General features: G+C 31.9%; 1 pseudogene; it reads left to right on the forward strand.

Annotated features, from left to right (window-relative positions):
- LOC125847147 (uncharacterized) overlaps positions 1 to 14,557 on the forward strand; it is a 65,995-nt pseudogene that overhangs the window by 32,849 nt on the left and 18,589 nt on the right.

The raw sequence follows: 14,557 nt of genomic DNA on the forward strand, positions 1-14,557 counted from the left end.
GTGAGTTTAAGTGGTATGAATTCGTGCAGAGAAGAGGGAATTAAATCATGAACATGCAATGTTCGAGTATCTAAAAGGAAGGTTTTATAATGCAATTCCTGATGTTTACCAGAAGGAAGCAGAGAATCATCTCCAGAACGCTGTAAGTGAAAGAAGAATTACACATTTGAATTTGTGTTTGGTTTCTTCTTACTATTAATTTAATCTACCAGACTGAATCGAAGTCATTGTGAAAAACTAATTTTTTACCAAAACATAAAGATTTTACACCAATTTTAATACTTAAATATTATTATTTTAGTAGGGTTATATTTAAAATAAATGAAAAAATAAACAAATCTGAAAATTACAACAAATTATAAGCTCACTTTATGTTTAAAGTTTAATAAAGAAAGCTTTTGAATTTAACCTATTTTGTTTTAATCTTTCAACTTTTATCTAGTCCAAATAATAATAATAATCGTATATATCATGGAAAAGTAGAAAAAAAAAAGATAAAAAGAAGAGTCCTAAAAATTTCAAATTACCATACCCTTTTTCATAATTATCCCCAACTTCCTTAACTTATTTCCTAAAAATCCTCCTCCCATCTAGTTTATTTTATTTTTATTCTTTTTTTTATTTTTTCTCTTTTGCACGATCTTTTTTGAAATTTTTTAACAATACACGTTTCCGACTTTTTTTTGAGTTATTTGTTATTTATTTATTTATTAATTAATTATTATTATTTGTTGTTTTGTTAATATTTTATTTTATTTTTCTTCCTTTATCTCAACACTAAATTTCTCAACTAAATTTTAAATTATATCATATTCCCACTCCATCACATTCCTTTTAATTAGTATCAGACTCACACCCAAAGCTATTATAAAAACACACGTTCAGAAAAAGAAAAAAAGAGACAGACACACAAATACATAGAAGGAACGAGAGAAAAAAAAAACACAAAGAGAAAAAGATAACAAAAGTGAGTTTTTATTTTGAGAATTAAGTCAACGTTCGAGGTTTCACTCAAGATTTCGGATTCGTGGCTCTTTAAAGTTAATATTAGCTATTAACTTTGGAAATCAGTAGATCGTAACAGTTGTTTTGTGGAATCAATTTTTGCAGCGAGGTAATTCTAAATTCTCGCATGATTTAAATAGAATACTTGTATGAAAACATGATTTCAATAATATGAAGTTTTTTGAATCGCATGTTATTATTATGTAATATCAATATGTCATGTATGTTGAGATTATTTTTGAGAATTTATGAACGCTTAGGAAAACGGAACCGAAGACGTTTCTTGTTTAAAAAATAATATAAAAATAAATATAAATGATATACCATACATTTTTTTATTATTATTGTCTTATACTCTTTAGATGCAATTAATATTGAAATTGGTTCCGTGATATTTAATTTTGAATACTTAGTGTTTCTTGGAACTTAGTTTTCACTTAAAAAAATTTTGTTGAAAATTATTTGTAGACTTGTTAGATTAGGATATAAACTGAAGTTTAATTGATCAATGGTTTAGAAAATCTATGTGAAATGTGTTTTAGTTTTTTTTTTTAATAGTATTTTGATAAAAAATAGTTTGCCTTTACAATAAGCATTAAGATGATTATCGCTTTAATTCGAATTATAATTAAGAGGATATATAAATATTATTTAGAGATTTATGGTAAAAAATAAAATAAGGAATAATTTGGAAAACTAAATAAAATAAAAAAGAGGCGAGAAAGCATAAAAAAAAGAATAAACGTGAATAGAAAAGAATAATAAAAATATGATAAAGAAAGAAGAGAAAACAAGGCGTAACAGGAAAAAAAATTAAACCAAAAAGTAAGAAGAAAAAATAAAGAAACAGAATGTTAAAAAACATATAAAAGAAAAAAAAAAGATAAGCAGAAGGAAACAAAATGTAAGAAAAAAAATAAAAATTAAAAAAAAAACCATAAGAAGAAGAAGAAGAAAAGCTACAGAACGTTAAAAATAAAAAAAAATAAAGAAGAAAAACGTGTAGCTAAAACATATAAAAAAAATTCCAAAACATAAAATTTTAATTCCTATATTAAATCCAAAAAAGAAAATACAATCCTAAATTAACTTAAACTCTAAAAATCTCTTTCCCATACAAATTTTAATTCCTAGCAACTAGATACCAATATATATTCTACTCATAATTACATTAAAAATAAATAAAAATACAAATACTAGCAGAAAAGTAAAAGAAAAAGGAAAAAGAAAATATGGATATTTCAAGTTTCAAATAAATGGACACACACCGAAAAAATAAAACTATTTAAAATATATTTAAAATAAATAAGACAGTTTTTAAATAGGTTTAAAATAAATCAGAGAATGAGGGTAAATAAAATTTTTGTTATTAAGCTAATAATATAATATCAAAAATTAATTTCAGTCATATATATAGTCAATAAAGCGACCGTGCTAGAACCACGAGACTCGAGAGGTGCCTAACACCTTTTCCTTGGTCAACAAAATTTCTTACCCGAATTTTTAGTTCGCAGACAAATAAAAATCAAGAGTCAAATTTCCTTTTGATTAGGGGTTAAAATAATAAGGTAACTTGGAACATCAAAACTCAAATCCAAGTGGCGACTTTGAGTAATAAAATAATCTCTTTTCAAAATATCACTTTAATTGGAGAAACTCTTTTTCTTTCAAAACATATACATAATTTTAAGGAAAAATAAGGGGTGTGACAGATGGCGATTCCGCTGGGGACTAACCAGAATTCGAACTTGTAAATATTAACTTGTTTATGGCTTTATTTATTTATTTCTTCATTTATGTTTTGGTTATTGTATTTGTTGGCTGAATGTGCTAATTGTTTACTTTTTTACTATTTTAATATTATTTGAATTGCATTATAACTGTCTTCTCTCGCGCACCCCTCTGAGTCTTCTATAATACAATTATGAAAATTGCGACTGCGCACCCCACTTCTGTCAAGATAGCCAGTGGATCGAATCCATGGTGAAGGATTTTTAATCACACATATTTAGAATAGGGACCACCCATGCACAAAGCCGGAAAGCGCTGTTACCGGTACGTTGTTACTCCCTAACTGCTCGTTTTACAGCCAGTCTAGATACATTTCTCTACAAGTTCAACCTTAGTAGAACTGAAACATTCAGACATGATATCCTTACTAGGTTGCGCTTTAACTGCATCATGTGAATTTAACTTAGCAAGACTCGGCATGAGCGTCGGGTATGTCTAGGACTGGTACCTTTTCTTGAGACCATCATGTACATTTTTGTGTTACTTGTTGTATCGTGTGGAAGACTATAACAAATGTTAACCGGCTTTAGATAATTGACTAAAAAAAGAAATGTCTATTTTTACCTACTTTCAGCAAATTATTCGAAATAAACAAATTGAAAGTAATATATATATATATATATATATATATATAAACCTCAATTGTATTCCCGCTTTTATCAAAACATCAAATTTTTACAAAATAAAATAAAATAATAGTGCATGTACACATAAAAAAAATTATTATATATATATATATGTATGTCTTCAAATTTGTTTCAAATAGTGCATGTCCACCTTATTTTTCTTTCTTTTTCTTTCTCTTCTTCATTATTCACTTGTCAAAATTATCTCTTTATCCAGTCATTCTCTCCGAAAAAAACCTAAGTTCCCCTTAAGGAAGGTCAACAAAGGTCGTTTTCGAAAGAATGACCACTTTAGGCATTCTGAGTCATGTTTCATATATTTTTTTCTTTTAACTACTCCGACAAATGATTTCGAATAATCAAAATATCATAAGTTAAATTTGGTTTTAAATTGCGAGTTTCTTTTCCTAACCAGGTAATCATGAGATCGATGATATGCGATAGAAGACCAAGGGATAAAGAAGTCAAAATGGTGAATAATTCCCCAAAGTTCATGATCACAGATAAAACCCCACATTTGGTGGAATTTGCTTTTGCGATACTTAACTTTAATGAGCACCTATTACCTCCCTAGATTATTTAATATTGTATTTTAAACATATATATTTGCTCATACTCAGTCTGTGTTTGTTGAGTGTGTCACACGCGCATTTTAATACATTATAAATTTATTAAATTAGTCATTTCATTCCCAAATAATTAAATTAATTCATTAAATAAACATATTTGAAAAGTCAAAAATATAGAAAATGAATTGTCTCTTCACTGTCACTTTGAATAGACATTTCGTTCCCAGAACTCTCTTTCACTTAGGCAAAAGAAGAACTCAAAGATAGCGTTTGAAATCGTGTTTCAAAGAAGAACTCTTGTTTCAGTTGAAATAGTATTTGAAATCGTGTTTGTTGATAGTGTTTGTTGAAATCGTGGCAGCTATCAAACCAAGAAGTTTTCAAAGGGAGCAACAAACCGTGAAAGCATCGCACTTCCTCAGTCAACTTTAAATCATCTCTATCAAAATAAATGATATCAAATCCAATATTACGTCTTCCATTGATAACCCTAACAAAAGAAATTAGAAATCAGAAAAAAGAAATTAGAAGCCCTAAATAACAATAGAACAAATAAGATCAAGAAAAAAAATCTGAAATTAAAAAAAATAATTTGCTTAATAGAAAGCTTACCCAGCCCTTCAATTGTGGTATTTCGGATCTGTTTAAGATCTGTATTACAGCGAAAGATAAGGGTGTAAATTGAATTAGAATTATAGGTAAAAAGAAATAGATATAATTTAATCCATGTATTGATACGTGACATTTAATGGTTGGCGTAAAAAAAATTATGCGGTGCCATACGCACCTATGCGTTGTGTTTTCATGCACTTGACCAGATTGGCAAATATATATGTTTAAAATACGGTATTAAATAGTATGGGGAGATAATAGGTCCTCATGAAAGTTTAGTATCGCAACAGCAAATTCGAACAAAGTTGAAATATTTTTCACACTCTTATCCTGAATACTTATAAACAGAAGTTCCCGCACAAAAGTTGTAAACGGCCATTAACAAACTTTGCAGTTGAGCTTCATCGGTCATTACTTTACACTTGAACAAACTGAATTTGCAGTTAAGCTTCATCTGCTTTTCAAAATCCACCATTTAAGATGAGCACTCCAACTGAAAAAGTTTTCATTGATCTAAAATCCGTCATTGAAGAATTTTCTACTCGTCTAGAAAATCTAAAATCCACCATTGAAACAATTTCTACTCATCTAAAACATTTAAAATCCACCACTGAAAAAGTTTCTACTTATCTAAAAGATTTAAAATATCATTGCAGAAGTTTGTACTCATCAAAATGATCTAAAATCTGTCATTGAAGAAGTTTCTACTCATCTAAAACATCTAAAATCCATCACTGAAGAAGTTTTTACTCATCTAAAAGATCTAATATCTGTCATTGAAGAAGTTTGTACTCATCAAAAAGATCTAAAATTTGTCATTAAAGAAGTTTCTACTCATCTAAATGAATCCAATCCATCATTGAAGATGAGCACTCCAACTGAAGAGGTTTGTAAGGAGAAAGAAGAAGTCTCCACTGATCTAAAATCCACCAATGAAGAAGTTTCTACTCATCTAAAAAAATCCAATTACGAGGATTGGATTCCAATTGTGACTGAACTACTGGAATGCCTCTGTGATTTTTGCGACCAGCATTTCCCTTCAACTACACAACGGAAAATCTCTGAAATTGAGCATCAAATTGATTTGTGCATCAAAGTCCTTGATTAAACTCCTCAAGGTATGCATTATCCAGATGAAGAAAAAAACGCATTCAATTTCATTTATCAATAAGTGAGTTTAAGTGGTATGAATTCGTGCAGAGAAGAGGAAATTAAATCATGAACATGCAATGTTCGAGTATCTAAAAGGAAGGTTTTATAATGCAATTCCTGATGTTTACCAGAAGGAAGCAGAGAATCATCTCCAGAACGCTGTAAGTGAAAGAAGAATTACACATTTGAAATTGTATTTGGTTTCTTCTTACTGTTAATTTAATCAGCAGACTGAATTGAAGTCATTCTGAACACCTAATTTTTTACCAAAACATAAAGATTTTACAACAATTTTAATACTTAAATATTATTATTTTAGTGGGGTTATATTTAAAATAAATAAAAAAATAAATAAATATGAAAATTACAAAAAATTATAAGCTCATTTTATGTTTAAAGTTTAATAAAGAAAGTTTTTGAATTTAACCTATTTTGTTTTAATCTTTCAACTTTTATCTAGTCCAAAAAATAATAATAATCGTATATATCATGGAAAAGTAGAAAAAAAAAAGATAAAAAAAAGAGTCCTAAAAATTTCAAATTACCATTTCCTATTTCATAATTATCCCCAACTTCCTTGACTTATCTCCTAAAAATCCTCCTTTCATCTAGTTTATTTTATTTTTATTCTATCTCTTTTGCACGATCTTTTTTGAAATTTTTTAACAATACACATTTCCAACTTTTTTTTGAGTTATTTGTTATTTATTTATTTATTAATTATTATTATTTGTTGTTTTGTTAATATTTTATTTTATTTTTTCTTTCTTTATCTCAACCCTAAAATTCTCAACTAAATTTTAAATTATATCATATTCCCACTCTATCACATTTCTTTTAATTAGCATCAGACTCACACCCAAAGCTATTATAAAAATACACGTTTAAAAAAAGAAAAAAAAGACAGACACAAATACACAGAAGGAACGAGAGAGAAAAAAAACACAAAGAGAAAAAGATAACAAAATTGAGTTTTTATTTTGAGAATTAAGTCAACGGTCGAGGTTTCACTCAAGATTTCGGATTCGTGGCTCTTTAAAGATAATATTAGCTATTAAATTTGGAAATCAGTAGATAGTAGCAGTTGTTTTTGTGGTATCAATTTTCGCAGCGAGTTAACTCTAAATTCACGCATGATTTAAATAGAAAACTTGTACGAAAACTTGAAAATGGTTTCGTAATATTTAATTTTGAATAGTTAGTGTTTCTTGGAGCTTAGTTTTCACTTAAGAAAATTTTGTTGAAATTATTTAGAGACTTGTTAGATTAGGATATAAACTGAAGTTTAATTGATCATTGATTTAGAAAATTTATGTGAAATGTGTTTTACTTTTTTTTTTATATTATTTTGATAAAAAATACTTTGCCTTTATAATAAGTATTAAGATGATTATCGCTTTAATTCGAATCACATTTAAGAGGATATATAAATATTATTTAGAGATTTATGGTAAAAAATAAAATAATGAATAATTAGGAAAACAAAATAACATATAAAAGAGGCAAGAAAGCATAAAAAAAAAGAATAAACGTGAATAGAAAAGAATAATAAAAAAAATGATAAAAAAGAAGAGAAAATAAGGTGTAACAGGAAAAAAAATTAAACCAAAAAGTAAGAAGAAAAAATAAAGAAACAGAACGTTAAAAAACATATAAAAGAAAAAAAAATAAGAAAAAGATAAGAAGAAGGAAACAAAATGTAAGAAAGAAAATAAAAATTAAAAAACCAAACAGAGGAAGAAGAAGAAGAAAAGCGTGTAGCAAAAAAATATAAATAAAATTCCAAAACATAAAATTTTAATTGCAATTTTAAATCCAAAAAAAAAAAAATACAATCCTAAATTAACTTAAACTCTAAAAATCTCTTTTCCATACAAATTTTAATTCCTAACAACTAGATACCAATATATATTCTACCCATAATTACATTAAAAATAAATAAAAATACAAATAGTAGCAGAAAAGTAAAAGAAAAAGGAAAAAGAAAATATGGATATTTCAAGTTTCAAATAAATGGACACACACCGAAAAAATAAGACTATTTTAAATAGATTTAAAATAAATATGACAATTTTAAAATAGGTTTAAAATAAATCAGAGAATGAGGGAAAATAACATTTTTATTATTAAGCTAATAATATAATATGTAAAATTAATTTAAGTCATATATATAGTGAATAAAACGACCGTGCTAGAATCACGGGACTTGAGGTGTGCCTAACACCTTCCCTTTGGTCAACAGAAATCCTCACCCGAATTTTTAGTTCACAGATAAATAAAAATAAAGAATCAAATTTCCTTTTAATTAGGGGTTTAAATAATAAGGTAAGTTGGTACACCAAAACAAAATTTCAAGTGTTCACTCTGAGTAATAAAATAATCCTTTTTTAAAATGTCATTTTAATTGGAAAAACTCTTTTTCTTTCAAACATGCACATAATTTTAAGGAAAAATAAGAGGTGTGACAGATGGCGACTCCGCTGGGGACTAACAAAAATTCGAGCTTGTAAATATTGACTTGTTTATGGCTTTATTTATTCATTTCTTCATTTATGTTTTGGATATTGTATTTGTTGGCTGAATGTGCTAATTGTTTACTTTTTTATTATTTTAATATTATTTAAATTGCATTATAACTGTCTTCTCTCGCGCACCCCTCTGAGTCTTCTATAATACAATTATGGAAATTGCGACTGCAAACCCCACTTCTGTCAAAATAGCCAGTGGATCTTCGGTCCATGGTGAAAGATTTTTAGTCACACATGTTTAGAATGGGGAGCACCCATGCACAAAGCCGGAAAGCGCTGTTACCGGTACGTTGTTACTCACTAACTCGAGTTGTCCGCTCGTTTTACAGCCAGTCTAGATACATTTCTCTACAAGTTCAATCTTAGTAGAACTGAAATCTTTAGACATGATATCCTTACTAGGTTGCGCTTTATCTGCATCATGTGCATTTAACTTAGCAAGACTCGGCATGAGGGTCGGGTCTGTCTAGGACTGGTACCTTTTCTTGAGACCATCATGTACATTTTTGTGCTACTTGTTGTATCGTGTGGAAGACTATAACAAATGTTGACCAGCTTTAGATAATTGACTAAAAGAAGAAATGTCTATTTTTACCTACTTTCAGCAAATGATTCGAAATAAACAAATTGAAAATAATATATATATATATATATATAGTGCATGTACACATAAATTTTTTTTATTATATATATATGTATGTTTTCAAATTTGTTTCAAAGAGTGCATGTCCACCTTTTTTTTCTTTCTTTTTCTTTCTCTTCTTCATTATTCACTTGTCAAAATTATCTATTTATCCGGTCATTCTCTCCGAAAACAACCTAAGCTCCCCCTAAGGAAGGTCAACAAAAGTCGTTTTCGAAAGAATGACCACTTTAGGCATTCTGAGTCATGTTTCATATATTTTTTTTCTTTTAACTACTCCGACAAATGATTTCGAATGATCAAAATATCACAAGTTAAATTTGGTTTTAAATCGCGAGTTTCTTTTTACTAACCAGGTAATCATGAGATCGATGAGATGCGATAAAAGACCAAGGGATAAAGCTGTCGAAATGGTGAATGATCCCCCAAAGTTCATGATCACAGATAAAACCTCACCACTACTCATGGTTTGGTGGAACGATATGCATGAGTTTAGGCGAACTGAGATATTCAAACATCTTGGTTTCCTCACAGATATCATGAGATTTAGTCCTGACAGAGATTTGATCGAGGCTTTGATCCCGTTTTGGGATTCTACAAGCAATGTGTTTCGCTTTAGCGATTTTGAGTTGACGCCTACATTGGAGGAGTTGGGTGGTTTCACAGGGGTTAGGCAAGGATCTCTGAAGCAAAACACTCATAGCCCCAAGAAGCATCAGCGCGAACAAATTTTTCGAACAAATGCGCATCATCCATCCTCATAAGGAGTGTTTCGATAATGGATTGGTTTCCTTGGAATTTCTATACTCAAGATATGGAAAGAAAGAAGGATTTTCAGACTACGGGAAACAATTTAAAAATGGGCAACACCTCCCTACTTGGGAAAAGCATAGACAAGAAGCATTCATGGTGGCCTTTTTGGGAACCATGGTTTTTCCAAGGAGAGATAAAAAAATTAGTATTCGTATGTCGGGAATAGTCGTTGTTATAATGAAGAAAAAGAAATTCACTATCTTGCCAATAACGTTGGCTGACATTTATCGTGCTTTGACTAAATGTAGGGAAGGGGAAAACTTTTTTGAAGATTGTAGCATTCTATTGCAAATGTGGTTTTTGGAGCACTTGTATCGCCATCGTTTTGCAACAGATTTCAAATCTAAATGGACGAATTATATTTTGAGCCACCCAGACAGGATGAAGGAATTAGTAGACAAATTGCCAAAATGTGTCAAAACGTGGAGACATTATCTTCTTAAATTAACTGCATCTGATATTACATGGAACTATCATCATTGGTTCCCTGCGAGTGAGGTAATTGTTATGTCTTCCTATCATCCATTCTTTGTTCTGACAGGCCTTCGAGGATTCCAACCATACATACCTCTTCGGGTGCTACATCAACTAGGACAAAGACAAAGCTTACCTAGGGCCGAGGATACACATAGTTTCGTATGGGAGATGTCGTCTGAAGATCGAGATCGAGAATCAGAAGCTCAAAAGATTTGGGGTGGTAGTCGAATTTTAAGCTCGAAAGCTATGGTAGACGATCGTGTTGAAGAAGAAGTAGACCACTCATACCTCCATTGGTTCTTTGATCAATCATCTCTCAAAGTAATGCCCGAAGAATCAGCGCGAGAACTCAGAGATCGAGAAGAGGAAATTGAAGTCAGAATCATGCAAGGTCGGCTCGAGATGGAAAGAAATTACAGGTCTACTCTGGATATCCTCAGTAATGATCTAAAGAATGTTAGAGAAGAGTTAGCTCAACGTGATGCAATATTCAAAGAGAGAGTTAGGTTGATTCAGAAAAGGGCTGAAAAGTATCATCAATCCACCATTCGAACCTTACATGAGAATTAGGCATTGTCACAGGCGCTATGGAGCAACAAGAGGAGGAGTATAAAAAAGAAAAGATCCTCTTAATGCACGCACATGCTAGACTACAAAATCAGTTAAAAGCTTCGATGGGACGAGAAACAGACATAGCAAAGCGTTTCACATCGTATCAAGCAGAAGTCGCTATTGAGAGAAACCAATGGATGGGGGACCGTGAAGAACTTCATAATCAAATCGAAAAGCTTCAAGCACAAGAAGAGGACTTGACCCACACGGTTGGTACTACTCAAGAATGGCTACAGAATTGTCACGAGAATATGAAGGAGGCCAAAGGACAAGTGCTTCAACTGACAGAGAGCTTGATTGATGTTTATGATGGTTATCTACATCGGAGTGATGAAAGCCTGGGTCGACATGAGCGTGCACTGGCCCCACATCTGCCAAAAGCTTTGTTCAAGGTTTACTCTAGCCTAGGGGGTAATTGATGATCGAGAAATATTAGAGAAGGATTTTTTTTATTATTATTATTTCTTTTTCATTTTTGTCGAAGTTTGTTTCAATATTTAAGTATTTTGATGTTTTGGTCATTTATTTTAAGAACATTTTGATTTGAATGATGTCTTCATGTTAAGATAAATAAATGTCTGTTTTTTTTTTAATAATTCTTCTTCACGAACTACGTAATGATCTGATTCATGTTCAACATGATACATAGGCAACCTTCAACAGGTTCCATCAAAATGCGTTCAAAATATTCAGATGAGTAAATTATGGGACTAAAAAACATAAGCAAGTCATCCAAAGTTGGGATGAAACATAAAAGTCTTCCAAAACTCATTGTAGAAATAGGAATAATTTAGGTGCATAACATACAACGTGTGATTAATATTGCAAAGTGTTGAATCCTAACACATTTGTTTTTATATATAAGAGAGAAAGAGTTTAAAGGTGATTGGTTTGTGAAGAGAGCTGACATCTCATCAATATAACACAAGATTAAAAGGGAAAACAAAAATGACACGCAAAGACGGAACAGAGTCGGGAAATGACGAAGTCCAAAATCAAATGGTTGTACAAGAGTCAGTATCTGTAGAAGAGGTCAAAATGTTGAGACAACAGATGGCCGAAATGTATGAAGCTTGGATGAATGGGCAGACTCCCCCATCTTCAATTCGGGAATACTTGAATGTGAATATACCATTCCCCATTCGAGTCTCAACAAGTGACCCAGTTTATCCACCTGGATTTGGACCCTAAGTTAACACATCTAATACTGCTGGAACTTCCTCGGTACACCCGTTGAATCCACCCATGATGAACAATCCACTCTTCATCCCAACTGTGCAAACTAATGCAATTCCTCAACCAACACTAGTACAAAAATCCAATAATGATCCTATACCCAAAGATCAATAGGGTCAAGGTCAGGCCCCTAAATTGATTTTCAAAATTCATGATTCTTACCACCACACTCATCAATACAGTTCCCCGATCGAGGTTGAAAAAACCATTAATGACGAGGAACATGAAGAAATTGCAAGAAAAATGAGGAGTTTGGAGCAAAACATAAGGAATATACAAGGGCTGGGAGGACACAAAAGTGTCTCGTTCAAGGACGTATGCATGTTTCCAGATGTTCACTTGCCTATAGGGTTCAAAACTCCAAAGTTTGATAAGTATAATAGTCATGGCGACCTAGTGGCTCATTTGAAAAAATTATGTAATCAGCTATGGGAAGTCGAAGGAAAAGAAGAACTTCTTATGGCTTACTTTGGAGAAAGTCTAACGGGTGTAGCCTCAGAATGGTTTATCGATCAAGATATTTCTCGATGGCATGTCTGGGATGACATGGCACAAAATTTTGTCCAACAATTCCAATACAATATCGATATCGTTTCGGATCGCAATTCCCTAGCTAATATGAAGAAAAACTCATCTGAAAGCTTTAGGGAATACGCCATAAGATGGAGGGAGCAGACGGCTAGAGTCAAACCACCGATGAAAGACTATGAATTGATTGATGTTTTTCTCCAGGCACAAAAACCTGACTACTTTCATTACCTTCTCGCTACAATGGGAAAGCCTTTCGCCGAAGCAATTAAGATTGGAGAAATGGTAGAGAACGGCATAAAATCGGGTAAAATTGTAAGCCAGACAGCCATTAGAGCTACCACACAAGCAATACAAAGTGGATCAAATAATTTTGTAAATTAAAAAAAAAAAAAAAGGGTTCATGATGACGTCTGGATCGAGAGGTGTTCAAATGGGCATGAACCACCCTTATGTTCAAGTCCAACAAGAACAATCTAATTCTCCTCAACATTATTATCCATCCCAATATACAGTTCTCAACACTCAGGCATATGTCCGACCTCCTCAGCGCCAACAATGGCGGGCACCTGCCCCATAAGGTTCTCACCCCCAACATTAAAATTTTCAGACACCTTATAATCCACGTCCCCGGATGGATTATACAAGAGAACAAGGTCATAAAGAAAACTTTACCCCAATTGGAGATTCATATATGAGTTTGTTGCGGAAATTAGTACAATTGAGATTGGTTGAACCTGTCAATCTCTATTTTGTCAATCCGAATGCAAGAGGCTTTGATCCAACTGTTATATGTGAGTATCACGCTAACACTCCATGCATAGCACAAAGAATTGTTGGACTCTAAAAAGAGTCATTGAGGAGTTAATTGAGGAAAAGGTAATTGCGATACGCAATGAGGAGGCGTCAAATGTCACCAATAACTCACTCACTGCTCACAATAAGGAGCATGTTGTGGGGATGATAGACATTTATGAAGATTGTGAGCAAACATGTAGAACAAAAATGGAAAGCAGGGATTCAAAAGAAGAGTCGAGTATGGTTTTAGAACCCATACAAAAGGCACCGATAATTGTGAATGGTGCAAGTTCAAATTTTGGAGACTCGAGAAAACTAGTGTTGTATGTCCCTGGAGCTATAAAAAAAAAGAGAAGTACCATTGAATGGACCAAAATTATACATTCCTGGTAAGCTTTGAACATTTGGTCAAAATCAAGAAAGTGTGAAAGAGCCAGTTGTGATACAAATTGCAACACAACTTCCGATGACAAACGCCAAGACTATTCCATGGAACTACAACAAAGTCATTGTTACCCACAAGGGAAAGGAGATTATTGAAGAAACAAATGAAACAAGAGGATTAACTCGTTCTATGAGGTGTTATGCTCCAGAAGAATTAAGAAGAGACAAACAAGCCAAAGAAAATCAGTTGTCGGTTAAAAAACCTGTCACTAAGGAGGAGGCTGAAGAGTTCCTGAAAAAGATGAAAGCTCAAGATTATTCTGGTATTGATCAGTTGAGGAAAACACTCGCTCAGATATCCTTGTTGTCATTACTCATACATTCTAAAGAGCATCGTGAAGTTTTGACCAAAATCTTGAATGAGGCACATATTTCAGAAAGTATCAGGGTGGGTCACTTGGAAAAGATGGCCAACCGAATATTTGAGGTAAATAGAATCACTTTCACTGATGATGAATTGCCTTTGGAAGGATTTGGGCATAATAAGGTGCTACATTTAACCGTGAAATATGAAGAACACTATGTGAAGAGGGTCATGGTCGATGGAGGATCGGGTGTAGACATATGCCCTCTTTCTACTCTACAAAGGTTGAAAATCAACACGGATAGAATTCGTACTAACAATGTCTGTGTGCGTGCATTTGATGGCGCAAAACGGGACACTCTTGGTGAAATATACTTAATTGTTACAACTGGACCAGTGGAGTTCGGAATCACTTTCCA

The sequence above is a fragment of the Solanum stenotomum genome, chromosome 12 (assembly GCF_019186545.1).
Source record: "Solanum stenotomum isolate F172 chromosome 12, ASM1918654v1, whole genome shotgun sequence".
NCBI lineage: Eukaryota > Viridiplantae > Streptophyta > Magnoliopsida > Solanales > Solanaceae > Solanum > Solanum stenotomum.